This window comes from Lissotriton helveticus, chromosome 10 (genome assembly GCF_964261635.1).
Source record: "Lissotriton helveticus chromosome 10, aLisHel1.1, whole genome shotgun sequence".
Classification (NCBI taxonomy): Eukaryota; Metazoa; Chordata; class Amphibia; order Caudata; family Salamandridae; genus Lissotriton; species Lissotriton helveticus.
Window position 1 is genome coordinate 786,542,024 of NC_136071.1, and position 18,601 is coordinate 786,560,624.

Here is an 18,601-nt window from a genome sequence, read left to right on the forward strand (position 1 = left end):
GGGAACCAGTAGTTCAATTACAGAAAGAACTACAAAAGACTCATGTGATCCATACACTGAGTCATCAGCGTGATGGCGTTCACGTTGCAGGGAATTCATTGGCTGATGAAGCTGCGAAGGCAGCTGTGCAAACGGCTTCCGTAGCTGCAATCACTCGTTCAAAAATAGACGGCGAAACAATGCTAGCTGTCAATACCACAAGCAAAGGCAGCTGTGCATCGTTACCTCTAAACTATCCACTCGAATATGCATACATAATTGATGCCAACTACATCCCTTTTGCTCGAATCCCTGGAGTGGGGGATAGAGTAATTCCAAACAGGAGAAGTAGAGGAGCTTTGATACAGGAAGCACATATTGGAGAGGGTCTGATACATCAAGGGATCTCTAAATCCATTCGAGACATACTGGTGGCCTGGGATGAATACCCACATTTATGAATTTGCAAATAATTGCCCTGACCGCAACAGAGATCGCAGCAGAGAACGCAGCCAGATACCTGACTACAGTGTAGCCAGCCCAGTACAGACACCATTGTTAGATAGCATTAGACAATCTACACGCAGGCGTCCCTATGGACAAATGCGGTCCCACAACTAATAGGACAGATTCATTTGGATGTGGCCTCAGCGCTCAGCTGACGCCCGAACTGTTATAAAAGATTTACAAGTCTTTATCGGCACATGCGCAATTGGCACGCTACATTCTGACCAGGGTCCTGCGTTTAGCTCTGGAGCTTACAAGGAGGACATGGCCAATCTCGGCGTTGCATTGCGGTACTCAAGTCCATTCCATCCTGAGTGAAATTTGGTAGTGGAATGAAAAAACCGGGACATAAAGTAATCTGTAACAGCTAGGGTATTAGGTTCGGGTGATGGGTGGGTCAAACATCTAATAAGTGTCCAACGTAGTTTAAACAATCTGCCAAGAAATTCCCTGGGTGGAATCACTCCATATGAAATCCTTTTTGGTACTAGAATGATTGTCGAAGACCTCGATCGTCATACTTCAGTGGTAGAACAAAAACTCTTTGATATCAAAGACCATTTGGCTGTTTTGCAGGACTTAAATGAAACAAGAAGAAGTCTAAGCAACACATTACAGAAGACAACGACCACTGAAGAACAACCACCTGTCCCAACAAGGCCAGTCTGGATTCCAAAGATTGGGGATCTAGTCAGAGAAAAGATTGTGGACAAGACGGAATTTGGGCCTTCTTACAGAAAACCAGTACCTGTGTTAGCAATCCACGGATCAGGAACAGTGTTACTGCCGCCCCTTGCTGGAAGAAAGGAGAACCGGTTTGTGTCCATCGATCTGGTAAAACCACATCATGTGGCAGATATTAAGTAGTAGGCCCAGTGGAGTCCAAAGATGTAACAGACAACCAAATCTTGCTACTATCCAAAAGGTTCAAACTGAGAGACTCATGACCTTTGAAGAATCTGCAGTAAGAAAAGAAGGACTATGCAACAATACCATGGAACGTGTGCCTCTTGAAACCCAAATAATAATTCGTCAAGACACTCCTGTCTACAATTATATAGCCTCTGACTATACTGATCTGACAAGGGACCAAGCAGCCCCAGTGATTTCGAGTAATCCGGATGCAATACCAGCAATTCACAGAACTGCCTCTGGCTATTTCATCAACTTTGATACGTTTTCTGAGGATCCCAGTGAGCCCGAAACGACGCCAGCAAATAAAACTTTCAAAGACCAAGTAACAGAACTTTTTCAGCAACTAGAAAAAACGTATCTGTTTTCACCATGGGTTGAATTTTGGTTTGTGTTAGGTGTACTTTTTCTCCTACTTTGGCTCATTCTTGTTTTAAGTTTGGGAAAGCTGATAGATGGAAAATATAGTTAAATGGACACAGTAAGTAAGAACACCAACTTGCTCCTGAAGCCACACAAATCATCTCGTCGTGAACAAAGAGACCTGTCATCAGTGAAAATCACAGTCGTTCCTATACCTGGTGGTATAGCATCGGCCAGAACTGATTATGATATTTATGGTCCTGCTGAGCTGTTGAAGATTCCACACCAATTTAAGGTTTCCTTGAGGGACATTGTTTCACCCAGCACATTTTCTGATGATTGAGACTTTGAGACTAATAATATTATGTCGTCAGACTTAGAAATGTAAGCAAAATTTACAAACCATGAATATTCAGAAGGTTTGTCAGATTATAAACAAATGTACTGTTATAATCACTATGGTCATCATTATTTGCACAAATCTGCAAACCCTAGAAATGTATATACTTTCAATCAATAGGAGCATTATCCACCGCCACCAAAAGGTAGCTCAAAAACATTTTATGAAAAATGTCCATACTTCTCAGGTTTCAATACCACAAATCCAGAAACATTTTACTTTAAAAATGTTAATAAGACAGTAATTAAAAGTATGTTAACTAATACAAAGCAAATATATTCAGCAGCCTTTTATGCCCAGCTGTCCTCGTTAGGTTTCGACTTCTGGAGTGAACTTCTGGAAAACTGTCTGGGGCACAAAAGACTGGCAAGGACAGGGAATAGAAGCCTTATTCCGAGCCTGTATTATTCCTGAACAAATAATGTTTTTGAATGACACTGTTCAACAAACATCCTGTCTTGGACTAGCCAAGATAAAAGATTTAAACAAACCGTCCATACCCGTACCTACAACTGATAGTAAAAACACTTCAGAGGGAGGGGTCGACGTAACATCAATTTTACTAAAAAACAGAACTGATCCTGATTGGAAAAAATGGTTAATCTGGCCCACAGACATGAACAACTGTCAAGATAGATTCCTGAACAAGACACAAGGGTTTACAGTAACTAGGCCAGACCCAAGATATGTCCAGAGACAACATACGGGATTGTAACAACATACAGTGTAGGGAAACTATTACCTCGAGTGGTTACAAAAATCTACACTTACAGAGATTAAACAACACTTAACTTTACTTAAAGATGGTGGTGATTTGAGAGACTTCTTACTAGGGCCTCATCAACCACGTCTTAAACATTTCATATGTCCCGGTATTTATGCTGCTTTTAATGAAACAGGGAAAGTCACGCAAATGGAAACTGTAGAACGAATATGAGAAATTGATCGTATTAATTTAGAGAAAGCTCTCTCTGTAGTTGATAATGGCTTAACGACTCTGCCATCCAGTAGGTATTCTTTGGACAGCATTGTATCCTCTGCCATAGACATAATGGAACAGGACTTGCTCATGTTACAACATGGACAGCCTCAATTGTGTTCTGTAATGCTGCAAGGCTGGACGTTACAAAATCTTCGTTCAGGCTACGTGCCTTGGCGTCTAATCAACACCACGTCCTTGTTTACTGGATTTAACCTTGCAGATAAACAAATCTCTTTGGCACAAAGGGGAGCAGACTATACTGTGCGGAGCATAGAAAAACTGGAAAGATCACCATTGACTGTTTCTGAGAAACCAGCAATAGAATGGATAATACATGGCACCATTACGTTGCCTGTGACGATTTTCCAGAATCAGTATTGCTTGAAACGCATACCAGCAGGCCTGTATGACAGGTTGGGTAAAGAATACATTAAGTCAACCTGGGATTTACCATACACACGCAAATGTTGGAGTGGGGGAAAATAAGTATTTCTTAGTGATACACAATGTAACCGCGCACTAAGTGCTACTCTTTTATGTCAGGGTTTTAATTCACATGGAGCCTGTGATGGTTCTTCGACCAATTTATCCTGCCACCTGCAAGGTTCTCCGGCAGCAGTGATAGACCAGATTTTTAGGCAGCTTTCCAATGGGAGCTACATAATGTTGAATGATCACAGCTGTTGTGGAATGATGCCAGGAATTGCCTATCTCGTAACTGTGTCAGCCAGGGTGTTGGACACGTCTTCTTCTGAGAGTGTCCTCACCACTATAATTTCTTTTGTTCCCCTGTACCTCCCAAAATTTGTCGCTTTTCATTTGTCTACCAGGACCTTTTTGTGTGTTGTTTCATGGGGCTAGGTGTTCCTTGACACCCAGTTGCTCACAAGGTTTCTGGCACCTATGTACAAGGCGCCTGGAGAAACCTGTGGCCATTAAAACTGAGGTTGGCAACCTGTGTGTGTTTAACCTTAAAATGGTGGACACATATTTTCCTCATGAGAGTGACTCCCATTGGAGCCTCCTTGAACCCTGACCTTCTGAGGTTTTGGCGCCCTTTGTGGTTGGCGCGCTTTCCTGACAGGAATTCTTAAGATTTCTTCAGGTACACAAAATGGCCGCTCCAGAGCCCCAGTACGGTGGCTGTGAGTGACCATAAGACACCTCAGAGCCCCAGTACGGTGGCTGTGAGTGACCATAAGACACCTCAGATTGTGTCAACCCATTGACACAGCAGGGAAGGTTCTAGAACCTTCTGGCTGGTGCCAGTACCTCAGGGCTCTGGCTATATAAAGCCCAGACCCTGGCGGCCATTTTATTGAAGAGAGAGGGGAGTTGATTAGACTACTACACCTAGATGCTGATAGCTGCTGAAGAGGTGTGACCCCTATTCCTGACTTGACACCAGAGAAGACACCTGCCCTGCTTACCCTTGAGGTGGCTGAGAGAACAGGCAGTAGTGTGGCAAGGGTTAAAATTGTGGATACTGACTGGCGTTCCAGTCAGGTGTAATTTTGAACCCTTGCGCCTACAGCGCCTGCCCAGCTAGCACCTCTGTTCCCCAGAAGACTGTGGCCGAGGTTGTGTGCCTCCCCGCCCCCCCCGGTGGCGTCAGACTGAGGAAGAAGTCGGGTCGCGAGGCGTATGCCCGATCGCCGTGACCGTGACCTCATCCTGTGCCCCCTTCACGTGTAGCGTCAAGCGCGGGGGACTCGGACGTCTCCGAGCCCCACCGGCGTTGCGCGCTTCCTGGTTGGTGCCCAAAGTGTGAAGGTGAGGTGGTGCGCCGGGGCGGGGAGAGGCCGGCCTTTACTGGGCGGGATCTGCATCCCTGCCCTTTCCGAGACCCGGGAAACTGTTGCCGTGGGCGGGACCAGCCCCCGTGTGAGGAAGTTGGAGGGAGGTCCCAGGAGCCCGTGAATTCCCTGATGCTGGTGTAGGAGAATACTGTGCCCGACTGAATCGCTAATCGATCCAGCCGTTGTGAGGAAATCTGATTCCCCTGTTGGTGCGCCGTGGTAAAGTGGAACTGTGCCCGACATTGAGTTAAGTGAGCGCTGAAGGCGAGAACCCCTGTGTGCGGCCGTTCGTCCGTCCAGCGATGTCGAACTGAGTCGCCTAGGAGCCCGCAGTAGCACTGCAGGCTCGAGTCAACCCCCACCGGCAGCGGACATCCTTCCCCGGTGGCTGCGTAGGGCCGAATGAAGGACTTACTGGGTTTCCTTGTTTTTCCAGTCATACGCGCATAGTTCCCAAGTGAACTAAAAGGAGTCCCCGCTCACCGTGTGACCGCAGGCAGTCCTCAGAACTCCACAAGTACTGTAAACAACCATTTACTAAAAGTGTGTTACTTACCAGAGTCAACTGCATGACTTTCTCTAATTGGTGGCAGCGTTATTAAAATGGAAATGTGGCTTTGAAAACTAAATGAACTAGAAAGTAATGCGCTATGTACAAGTGGTATTTAATTCATGTAATGGTGACAGTTGAGCCTGCTATTTAATCTATTTATTGAACAGAGCTAATCTCAATATTTATGCAATACCAGTATTCCTGAATTCCTATGTATTGTATTTATTCCCTGTATTTATTCTTAACCTGAATCCCAGAGTTTTGTGAAAAGTGAAATGTAACTGTGCTTTCCAATTGATCCCTATTCACAAGCAGAGAACTTTTACATAAATGAATCGTATTTTTCTACAGCAGTGGTGTGGTGTCCTTCTTTTTAGTGTGACTGTGCAGGGGGTTATTATTGGGTCAGAGCCGGCTTAGCACTACAGCCTTGACACTTGAGCCAAGCTACCCCCCTTTGTGCTGGGCTTGCCCATCGCAGGTCCAACACAGGGTCACTTGTATGCAAGTATTGTTTCCAAAAGCAAAGACAGACGGGAGTCGCCATTATGGCCTTAACTGAACATCTCTTCTATTCGAATTGATATTTAAGCAGAATGAAAGCCATTCTTTTACAAAAACTGTGCCACTGACCTCGTCCAAAGAGACGTATGATCTGCAAGTTGCAAAGTCCTCTGCGGAGATACATGTCCTATTATCAACAAACTGCCCCATACATTTCACTGAAATGTTAGGTGGTATCTTAAACATTTCTGATACCAGTGGTATTGTACATGTATTTAAGACGATTTTTTCGGGACTGTTAGCACCTTTTGAAGCAGTCCTCGGCATGTTTCCTAACTTCGTGCACTCGGTGTTTGGTGGACTGCCTCTCGGTTTGGGACTCGCAGCAGGTATATTATTTTTGCTACTTCTGCTGCCACCAACGACGCCCAGATTATCATCGAGAACACTCTCCTGGCAATGAAGTGTTGTGAGCGCATAATTCAGATTTTGGGCTTGGCTCGTTTAAGAGATCTGAATACCACATGGTTTCTTTCATTCAGACCAATCTGGCAAGATTGCATCTTACCTGTTCTAGGATGCCTGCTATGTGGAGAAGAATGCGTTCTAGGCATCTGTCTTACACTTCCATCAGCACTGCCAACGGATGTTGACTCTCTGCTTGGTTCGGTAATGGCTCATGCATTGTGTTGTCTCCAATGGCTATCAATCCTGATGACTGCATTCATGGATGTCTCACCAGCACAACCAGCTGGCGGTGAGATACGTGGACCAACAGGCACACAGGTACCATCTGCGACGAACATTGCTAATGCGACTGACGCTGATGGCGATGCTTCTCAGCTGTGTACAATTGATCTGCTTAACGAGGTAGTCCAACTTTCACCTGCAGTAGTAGACAAATTCTTTGCAAGCTTAAAAGATTTGATGTTTTCTCCTAACAACGAGACTGACTTTTGGGTTGGCACACAGTGTTCTGATGAACTCTGAATTCGACCTTTGTTTTTCTAAACAAAAACTCTAACTTTAGAACTCTATTTTTCTTCGATTTAACTTTTTCCAAATTAAACTTTCTTATGCACAAAGTAATCTGCTTAAAGTAGAACTATTCTTAGAGAACAAGAATTCGTTGAACACTTCCAAGAGACCATATTTGACCTCGTTCACAACCAGAGTTTTTATATTCTGTCATGAAATGGTCTCGACGTTTCTTCTGTATTTCAGAGCCATTTCATGACTGTTATTTCATGACTCATTCTGATAAGCATTTTTTCCAATGTCACACTACATGCTTTGAATGAAAATTATGCGTTTTAAATGCGTACAGCACAAATGCTCCTTTTCATGTACGACCATTTCAAATGCATTTTATGTATTTTGGGTGGGATTATAAACACATGCTTTAGATATGTTTTTGCTTAGTATTTAGTAATATCGAACATAATAAAGTGGATTGGGTGTTGTATAGCGTTTTAGGACACTAGTGTAATTTACCGATTCATGCCCTTATATAGGTATAATTCACCTTGCCCTTATATAGGCATAGAAATCATAACCATATTTAGACACAACCCATCCAGTCCAAATACAGGCATGGCTACTTCCACTAGTTCCAAAAAGCCACAACGATTACTTGGAAAACTCGGCTTCAGCAGTCAGGTTAATCCTTTTCTTGAATAATGATTTGTCCTAGAAATCATGGCGTTTTCAAAGAAAAACCATTCCCTTGGGATTCTTTGGTGACGTTATTATGTCTGACTTTATGTCATACTAGGCACCTTCAAGGTATAAATATGCCTACACTTGCCGAAGCAAGCACACAGTGGTTTGGAACAGTTCGACTATCTACTTGTCCGACGCAGCTCGCTACAGCAAGTGCCGAAGGAAGCTGACCATCCAGCTGACGCACTGAGAGAGAGGCTGCCTTTCTCTCGCTGAGACTCCAGCTCCAGTGTTTCCAAGCTCCCCATGCGGGGTGTTGGGAAATCGAGTCCGGAGACAGAGATACCAGATCGCCTTCATTCTAAACCAAGGTACGGAGCTGATTAGACCCTAAGAGAAATCTTGGATAGATTCTTGGCAAAGAAACTAAACTTATACTACACCTCACCTACTTCTTCCCTCGTACTAGACTTAGGTTAGGTACATTGGGGTAGGCGTATTTTAGAATCACCAGTTGAGTACTTTTCATCTTCGTTATTTATGTATGTATTTTATGGCTTAGAAACCATACCATGCTTTTACAGTATTCTTTTATAATACTCTTCTTGCTGTACACATTATACTTTACAGCCAGTATTACGATTGTAGCAGTTCATTTCTTCTGCATGAGAAAGAAGATTGTTCAATAAATACTTTTATTGAAAACGGCCGTCTCTCTATTTCTCTGCACCTCTGATGAAACGAAGCATGCACGATTGACAGAGTAAAATATCTATCTATTGTTTCCACGACACTGAAGATCCGTTTTATCTTGGGGAAACAAAATTGTCATGTTTATGCGGTTGTCAGAAACGAATCCCTTCTTGTTTATTCGAGAATGTTTCTAGTGACCTCTGAGCTAGCTGGCACTCACAATTAAGTCTAATATATTCGATAGAGACCTAGTCGACCTAAGTCCTACGTCACATCTATAGGATATATTATTCCAATGCACAGAGCCTATTGGGAATATAGGAAATACACTACAATAGTACCCTCACATATTGCATCACTAATGACATGTTCAATGACAGCAAAAATAGTGTCACTGATGGCATCTGAAGAGACGTCATTTATAACAATACTATGCGTGGTCCATATGTTGCACTGCAGAACTTTTGCGGTAGCCGTGGTACAGTGAGACCACACAAGCATCAACAAGTGACTAATGCGTGGTTTTGGCGTGTCATGGGTGACGTTTCAGCTGCATGTCATGGTACGTCTGATTGGCCCCCCCTTCCCGTCACCTGGGTGCCTGTGTGCGTTTGAACCTTGGCTCATGCGGGAAGCGAGCCTTGCTTGCTTCTGGGTTTCCTGGTGGTTAGCAGTCCAGCTTTCCTTGCAGGAACCGCTACGATGTCACTAGCGCTTCCAGGGGAATCCACATAGCAGTGTTTTTTCCCCGGTGTGGCGCTTCGTATTGATGCCCGTCCCTTGCCGGATGCCTGCATATCTTCCAGGACGCCCTATCAGGTATTCTAGTGCCGCCCTGGAGCGCTTGTATATTTGCCTGTGACTCTGCCTTGCCCAGCTGAGGCGCTAGTTTTGCCTCTGCCTTTGCCATATTGCGCAGGAGCGCTTATTTTGTATTCTACCTTTAACATTACCACACCGCGCTGGAGCGCTTATTTTTGGGTTTTTTATTTTATTGTGCAGGAGCGCTGGTTGATTTATTGTACATTGCGCAGGAGCGCTGGTTGATTTATTTTACATTGCACAGGAGCGCTAGTTGCTGTTGTATGCTATTCTGTTCATTTCTCAAGATGGCTGCAGATCTTATGATGTCCAAGTATGAGGTAACCGCTGACTTCCGCATGAGTGTATGATGGTGATTGGTAGAGGGTTTGTCTGCGCTAATTGTAACAGGTATTCCCTTGTCTCCCTGTCCAGCTGGTGTCCATAGTTCATCCGAACAGAGGGACGTCCTCTACTACCTCCCTGACATCATCCTTCCATTTTAACTACCTTCCCCATTCCCATCTTCATCCTAGTTTATCAGATCTAGAGTGGGGTAAGATAGGCGTGGTGGTGATAGCTCATGTCGTCTCTGCGCGATCTCTCCACAAGAAACAGGTAATCTTGTGGGGCACCTGACACTGCAGTACCACAGGACTCCTACGGTCGGTTAAAAAAATTTAAAAAACAAAACAAATGTGGGGTATGTGTTTGTGAGATGTAGGCCTCCGGCAGGGGGGTTGGGCGCCCATTGGAGGTTGGGCATAAGACCTGGCTACAGTCCAGGCCTTGCGACCAACCCACCTACTTACCTCCCCCATTGTACAGGCCTAGAGCTATGCTCTGTGAGGAAGTTCGGTGAATATGATAGAATACCCAGGAAAATCAATGAAAAAATCAAAGGATAAAGTGTTGTTAGTCAGGTATGGTAATAGGATTTTTTTTAATTTTTTTTTAGTATTTTATTTTTTCATTCTGATCAGCAGACACATATAGTACAAGGTCGTAAAAGCAGATAACACATTATGGCAGGGACTTTCTTAAATCAAATACGTATTGTCCATCAGGGACACCATTGTCAAACATACATAACGGGGTATTGTATCAACAAGTGCTTAACACCGCATTCAGGCATGGTAATAGGATTTTCTTTAATGTTAAAAATTGTAATACTGGTATGTCTTAGCAAACACCCCATTTACTGTTCCGCCGACTTATTTCAAAGCAATAGCGGCTGAAGCGGCTGAAGTCTCCAGTCTGTTATGGGGGAATAAGCCAGCACACATTGCACAAGACAAGTTGGTACGGAGCTGGTATGATGGAGGGATAGCCCTAACGAATATACAATTATACTATTGGGCAGCCCACCTAAAAATAATGAATCAGTGGATACACGCCCCCCAGGCAGAGCCAGCGTTTCAAGCAGATAGGCAAGGGCTGGGAGAAGATGGTATACTGTCTGCACTATAGAACAAGCATAGACCCCTCTCCTTGATTGGGCCAACAGCGCATACGGTTAACATATGGTACGCTGCGCATGTCAGACTAAAACGGAAAGGGGTTATCCCGCAGATGACACCACTCTGGGCCACACAACAGTTTGGGTGACTTAGGAATAGTAAGGGGTTCAGTACCTGGGACGCAATAGGCATCTCCACGGTAGGTGATCTCTGGAAAAAGGTAGAGATGGTCACATTTGAACACATGAGGGCTCAATATGAGCTGGCGCCGATGGAGAGGTTTAGATACATGCAAATCCGACATGCGCTACAGGCAGTTTTGCCACCCCGCACTACCATACCGGTGGCTACTCCTCTGGAGGATAGGTTATTGTCTGAATATATGCACAAGAGGGCCACTTCCTTCACCTATCGTAAATCGGTTAATAATTTGCCGAACCCAATGCTAAGACTTAGACAAAAATGGCCCCTAGACTTCGGAGACTTTGATGATGCAGAATGGCAAGAGGCACTGTCTTCCCCACGTGAAGTTGCCATATCCTCACGGTTAAGACTAGTGCAACTCAAGGTGCTACATCATACATATTACACCAGACTGACCCTCCACAAAATAGGGACGGCTCCACATCAGTTCTGTCTGAGAAATTGTGGAGAGGAGAGCAATTTCTATCACACCCTATGGCAATGCCCACAGATTGCAACTTATTGGGCTAAGGTGATGAAAACTATATCCCAAACATTAGAGATACCATTACTACCGGACCCAAAACGATGTCTGCTAAATGTGTGGGAACCGAATGATCTTACACACCCAGCGCAGGATTGGGTGACGTTAGGAATGACATTTGCTAAACACAATATTGCTAAATTGTTGGGTTCAGGGGAGTCACCTACACTCCGGGACTGGTGCAAAGACATGGATGAGGCCATGGTGGCGGAGAAGGCGGTCTTTATTCACCGCGGATGTCCACGAAAATGGGAAAAAGTGTGGGTAGTGACATAGCATTTTATAATGTTAATTGTTTTATTTCTTGTCATTTGTGATTGTAATGTTGTATTTCTCATTTTTATTCTAGTTCAAAGCTTTTGCTCTTTTTGCTTTTATTCCTGCTTGTGGTTTCATCACTGGTAGTTCTGCCATTTGTGTAGTTGCATGTGTTTGATAAGAAAACGTTTTAAATACTATTTACTCTAAATGAGTATCTTTTCCCTGCATGAATGTGTTTTTTGTGAATGGTGTAATAATAGCTGCATGTTTAGTTTCTGTTTTATTGTGTGAAAATCTTTTTGCATTTGTGCACGATGTGTATTGTGTTATCTTGAAATGTGTTTTTTGTTTTTTCTTTCTAGTGGGATATCTTTAGTTTTTGCTGTGTCTGTGAAGAGTAGATGCTGGTGAGTCTAGCCCTCTCTGGCAAGTGAGTGGTATTGTTTTTGAGTATATAGATCTTTGTGATAAAGCCACACTTTGTTTATTACTTATTTTACACTGTGTTGGTTGTTGTTGACTTGTTTCTGAAGTTACATTTCTTAGTCAGTTTGTTGGTATGCTTTTTTAGTCTTCCCCTGACCATGGTTCAGAGACTGACTCTGCATCTGAGGCAGAGGAGGGAGTGGAAGATTCTGGCAGTGAATTTTTTGTCTGAGAGGAATCATCGAATGATGAAGCCACTCTCAGTGCAGATGAAGTGCCTGTTTTAGAGGAGGACATTGATGTTTCAGTGCAGCAAGAGGCAATATCACTGGAGGAGCTGACCTCTGGGTTGCATCAGAGATGGTGTAGCCGGCGTTGCCAGCCTTTACTGGTGTGCAGGGTGTAGAGTGGATACTGAAAACCTTTTGCACATAAATTCTTTTCAGTTGTTTATGGACAATGTATTTTTGGATTAGATTGTTGAGCAGACTAATTTGAATGCTGAACAGTGTTTGAGAAACAACAGTGCCAGACTTAAGCCCCACTCTAGAGCTACCCAATGGACTCCCACGAATCTGGATGAGTTGAAGAAGTTCTTGGGTTTAACTTTTTTGATGGGCTTGATAAGGAAGCCGTTGATGTCTTCATATTAGCCTTCTAGTCCCTTGATGGTAACAGCTATATTTCCTGCAATCATGAGTCGTGATCGTTATTTGCTTTTGCGTCGGATGCTCCATTTTGTTGATAATGGTTTAACGTTGCACAAGATCACCCTTATTGTGACAGTCTTTTTTAGATTTGTCCTGCCCTTAAGCACTTTGTAAATTGTTTTTTCAGAGATCTATGCTCCAAATAAAGAAATAGCTGTGGATGAGTCTTGGGTCTTGTTCAAGGGCTGCTTGATTTGTAGGCAGTAGGTTCCTAGCAAGAGGGCGCATTATGGAATTCAGATGTATGTGCTGTGTGAGAGTAGGACTGGTTAGGTGTCTAATTTCAGGGTGTACCGGTAGGGATTCCAGGATTGACCCCCCTGGTTGACCGTCCACTTTCAGAGTGAGTGAGAAAATTGTATGGGAACTTGGTACAGGACTGTTTAACAAAGTTCACCATTTCTATGTAGATAACTTCTACACTGGTGTGCAATTGTTCAGGGAATTGATCAAAGTGGAAACTGTTGCTTGTGGCACAATCTGCTCTAACCGTAAATGTTACCCAAATAACTTGCTTGTCAAAAACATGAGTGGACAGTGCAGTGCTTTGCATAGTGATGAACTTCTAGCTGTGAAGTTTGCAGATAGGAGACATCTGTTCATGCTGACTCCCATTCATGATGAAAGTACTTGCGTTTTGACCTTTCAACTATTAACAGTGCATTTAATTTTGTGATATCTCTTATTAATTACATTTTATATATAGAACCATCACTCACCCTCATGCCAAATCCAACCAGTATGTCTGTGTACTTGAGGACTAGATAGTTATGCATTAATATTTGTCTTTTCTGTCTTTCTCTGCCAAGGTGTACATTATCTCTAGGTAAAATCTACCAGCTCTACAAATGTTCATAAACTAAACACCCAGGGGGGGTACATAGTTGTCTCTCTCGTGAATCTCAACTAGATGGTTGTGCAATAATGATTGTCTTTTCTGTCTTTCTCTGCCAAGGTGTACATTATCTTTTTTTGCGAATGTTGTAATGTGTTGTTTTCGTGGCTAGCTGTATGAATGGTCTTGTGTGTATCACATATGAAAGGTGTTTGAATGGCTTGTAAAGCAGTTGGGGTCTTGATGCAGCTTTACAGCTCATGAGCGGTGAGTCACTGGTTCAGTGTTTTGAACTTTCAATTACTAACAGTGCATTGAACCATCACTCACCCTTGTGCCTAATCCAACCAGTATGTGTGTGTACTTGAGGAATAGATAGTTGTGCATTAATATTTGTCTTTTCTGTCTTTCTCTGCCAAGGTGTACATTATCTCTAGGGAAAATCTACCAGCTCTACAAATGTTCATAAACTAAACACCCAGGGGGGGTACATAGTTGTCTCTCTCGTGAATCTCAACACGTTTTCTTACCCACAATGTCCTGCACACCCCAAAATGTAACTAAAGTCACATATTTTCCTTGCATTACTGTGCTATAATCTTCCAGAATCAGAAAAACCCCACAAATTTCCTACCACCTGGTGTTTCTCCAGATAAAAATGCTGCCTCACTTGTGTGTGTGTGGGCCAAGTTTTTGCAACAGGGAATGGCCAAAAACATTGTGGCAACATCAAAATGATCTATTACAAATCTGCCTGGTTTTGTAAGGGAGCCACCTGTATTTATGGTCCAGGGTTTAGCACCCATCTAGGGAAACATACCAAGCACAGACATTTCTGAAAATCAGGCACCTCAGGGGAGTCCAGGGAGGTGTGTCAAGCTTGGATCCTCAAATGTTTTCTACTCAGAATCGCCTGCAAACCTCAAATTTTGCTTACAAAATCAAATTTTCCTCACTTTTCTATGAGGGAAAGTTGTGGGATCACAAATTTCCTTCCACTCAGTGTTCCCCCCAGATATCCAGATAAAAATGCTACCTCACTTATGTGGGTGGGCGAAATAACCGTGACAGGGAAAGGGCCAAAACGTATTGTGGAGATATCAAGATATCTACCTCAAAACTACCTGGTCAACTGAGTTTTGGTTCTGGACTCTGCGACCATCTAGGGAAACCTACCAAATCTAAACAGTTCTAGGCACATTGCAAAAAAGGGTCAATTTTCACTGGGAAAATGTGATGTGTCCACATTGCGTTTTGGGCCATTTCCTGTCGCGAGCACTAGGACTACCTTCACAAGTGAGGTGCTATTTTTATTGGAAGACTTGGTGGAATGCTGGATGAGTAGAAGTTTGTGGCTCCCCACAGATTCCAGGACTTTCCATCATACAAATGTGAGTAAAATGTGTTTTTATGACAGTTTGAGGTTTGCAAGGCATTTTGGGTAACAGAAACTAATGAGAGCTACACAAGACAACCCATAATGGATTCCCCTGGGTGTCTAGTTTTCAAAAATGTACAGGTTTGCTAGGTTACGTGCCGGCTGAGCTAGGGTCCAAAATCCACAGCAATGCCCATTGCGAAAAAAGGGTCAGTTTTCACTTGAAAAATGTGATGTGTCCACGTTGAGTTTTGGCCCGTTTCTTGTCACAGGCACTAGGCCTACCCACACAAGTGAGGTACCATTTGTATTAGGAAACCTGGGCAAATGCTGGATGGGTTGAAGTTTGTAGCTCCCCACAGACTCCATAACTTTCCATCATAGTAATGAGAGAAAAAGGTGTTTTTTGACAACGTTTGAGGTTTGCAAGGGATTCTGGGTAACAGAACCTGGTGAAAGCCACACATGTCACTCCATCCTGGATTCCCCCAGGGCTCCTACTTTTATTAAATGTACAGGTCTGCTAGGTTCCACTATGTGCCAGCTGAGCTAGCGTTCAAAATCCACAGCTAGGCGCATTGCAAAAAAAATAAAGGGTTTGTTGAATTTTGGGCTGTTTCCTGTTGTGGGCACTAGGCCTACCCTTACAAGTGAGGCACCACTTTATCAGGAGTCTTGGGGAATGCTGGGTGGGTAGACGTTTGTGGCTCCTAGGAGATTGAATAACTTTCCATCGCAGAAATGTGAGGAAAATGTTTTTTTGTTTTTTTTATTCAAAGTTTGAGTTTTGCAAGGGATTCTGGTTAACAGAACCTGGAGAGAGCTAAACAAGTCACCACATCCTGGATTGCCCTGCAAGTCTAGTTTTTAAAAAAAATGTACTGGTCTGCTATGTTTCATTAGGTGCCTGTTGCTTTTTTGACTGTTTCCTATCACGGGTACTAGGCCTACCCACAGAAATGAGGTAGCATTTTTTCAGGAGACTCAGGGAAATGCTGGTTGGTTGAAGATTTGTGGCTCCCTGCAGATTCCAGACCATTCCATTTCAGAAATGTGAGGAAAATGTGGTGTTTATTTTTTTTATTTTTTTACAAAGTTTGAGGTTTCCAAGCGATTCTGGGTAACAAACCTCGTGAGAGCCACAGCAGTCACCCCATCCTGGATTCCTCTGGGTGTCTACTTTTAACAAATGTGCAGGTTTGCTAGGTTTCCTTTCGTGCCGGCTGAGCCAGGGTCCAAAATCCACAACTAGGCACGTTGCAAAAAAAGAGACTGTTTTCATTAGAAAAATGTGATGTGTTACTTTGCGTTTTAGGCTGTTTCCTTTTGCGGGCACTAGGCTTACCCACATAAATGAGCTACCATTTTTACCCAGAGATTTGGGTGAATGCTGGGTGAATTTAAGTCTGTGGCTCACCACAGATCCTAGAACTTTCAATCACAAAAATGTGAGGAAAATTAGTTTTTTATTTTGCAAGGTTTGAGGTGTGCAAGGGTTTCTCCGTAACAGAACATGATGAGAGCCCCACAAGTCACCCCATTATGGATTTACCTGTGTTTCTAGTTATGAAAAATGTACAGGTTTGCTAGGTTTCCATATGTGCATGCTGAGCTAGGGTCCAAAATCCATAGCTAGGCACGTTGCAAAAAAGGGTCAGTTTTCAGTGGAAACATGTTACCCTATCCTGGATTTTCCTGGGTGTCTAGGTTAACAAAATGTACAGGTTTGCTAGGTTTGCCTAGGTGCCGGCTGAACTGGAGCCCAAAACCCACAGCTAGACGCATTGCAAAAAAAGGGTCAGATTTCAATGGAAAAATGTGATGTATCTATGTTGCATTTTGGGCTGTTTCTGGTCACAGGCACTATGCCTACCCACAAAAGTGAAGTTGCATTTTTATCAGGAAACTTGAGGGAGTGCTGCGTGGGTGGAAGTTTGTGGTTCCCTGCAGATGCCAGAACTTTCCGTCACAGAAATATAAGAAACATGTGTTTTTTAACAAAGTTTGTGGGTTATAAGGGATTCTGGGTGACAAAACCTGGTGAGTGATACACAAGCTACCCCATTCTGGATTCCTCTGGGTATCTAGTTTACAAAAATGTACAGGTTTGCTACATTTGCGTAGGTGCCGGCTGAGCTAGGGTCCAAAATACACAGCTAGGCACATTACAAAACAAGTATGCAATTGGTCTCTCCTTTGGGACCTTAAATGTATTTAGCTATGCAGCACATTAGCCCGGGTGCTGAAACATCTACTGTTCTTTAACATGGAGGGAAAGTAAGCACCAAACTGTGTGACACACCAGGTATTGGAACACATGGGGAGAAATATTGCCTTTCAGTGGGAAATGGTATAGTCCAAAGCACTGTTTTTAATATAAAAACAGGGCCTTTGGTGGTCATATCACTGAAAATACAATATTTGAAAAAAATATTATTGTCTACGGGTGCTCGTGGAAGACAAGTTTCTATGGACCGAAATCTAGAGTGAATGCTAAAGTGATTCTGGTATTTTACTGACCTCTGCTGGTCGATTTCTATCAAGACAGTTAAATACAGGCAGTTGAACAGAAAAAAAAGTCCCTAAGCGGAAGCAGACAAGTCCTAAGGCTGATCTCCAGAGCTCACAAAGTACATACACGTACAAGTATATACTAAAGTATATAAGAGGTCTCGAATGCTCGAACTAAAAAGGGTCACATTTCACTGGAAAATGTGCTGTGTTAACATAGTGTTTAGGGCTGTTTCCTGCCGCGGGCACTAGGCCTACCCACACAAGTGAGGTACCATTGTTATCGGGAGACTTGGGGAAATGTCGGATGGGCTGAAGTTTGTGGCTCCCCGCAGATTCCAGAACATTCCATCACAAAAATGGGAAAACAATGAGTTTTCTTTGACAAAGTTTGAGGTTTGCAAGGGATTCTGGTTAAAAGAACCTGAGGAGAGCCACACAAGTCACTCAATCGTGGATTCCCCTGTGTGTCTAGCTTTGTAAAATGTACAGGTTTTCTAGGTTTCCCTTGGTGCAGCTGAGCTAGGGTACAAAACCCACAGCTAGGTACATTGCAAAAAAAGGGTCAGATTTCATTGGAAAAATGTGATGTGTCTAATTTGCATTTTAGGATGTGTTCTGTCGTGGGTACTATGCCTAGCCACACAAGTGAAATACCATTTTAATCAGGAGACTTGGGGGAGTGCAGGGTGTGTGGAAGTTTGTGTCTCCCTAAGGATTTTAGAACTTTCGGTCACAGAAAGGAAAATGTGTGTTTTCTTAACAAAGTTTTAGGTTTGTAAGGGAATCTGGGTAACAGAACCTGGCAAGAGTCACACAAGCCACCCCATCCTTGATTCCTCTGGGTGTCTAGTTTCCAAAAAGATGCAGGTTCACTAGGTTTCCCTAGGGTCCAAAATCCACAGCTAGTCACAACGCAAAAAAAGGGTCAGATATCACTGGAAAAATGTGACATGTCCATCTTGTCTTTCGGGCTGTTTCCTCTCACAGTCAATAGGACTACCCTAAGAAGTGATGTACCATTTTTATCCCAAGACTTTGGGAAATGCTGGGTGGGTGGAAGTTTGTGACTCCCCACAGATACCACAACTTAACTTCACAGAAATGTGAGGGACATTTCTGGGGGGACAAAATTTGA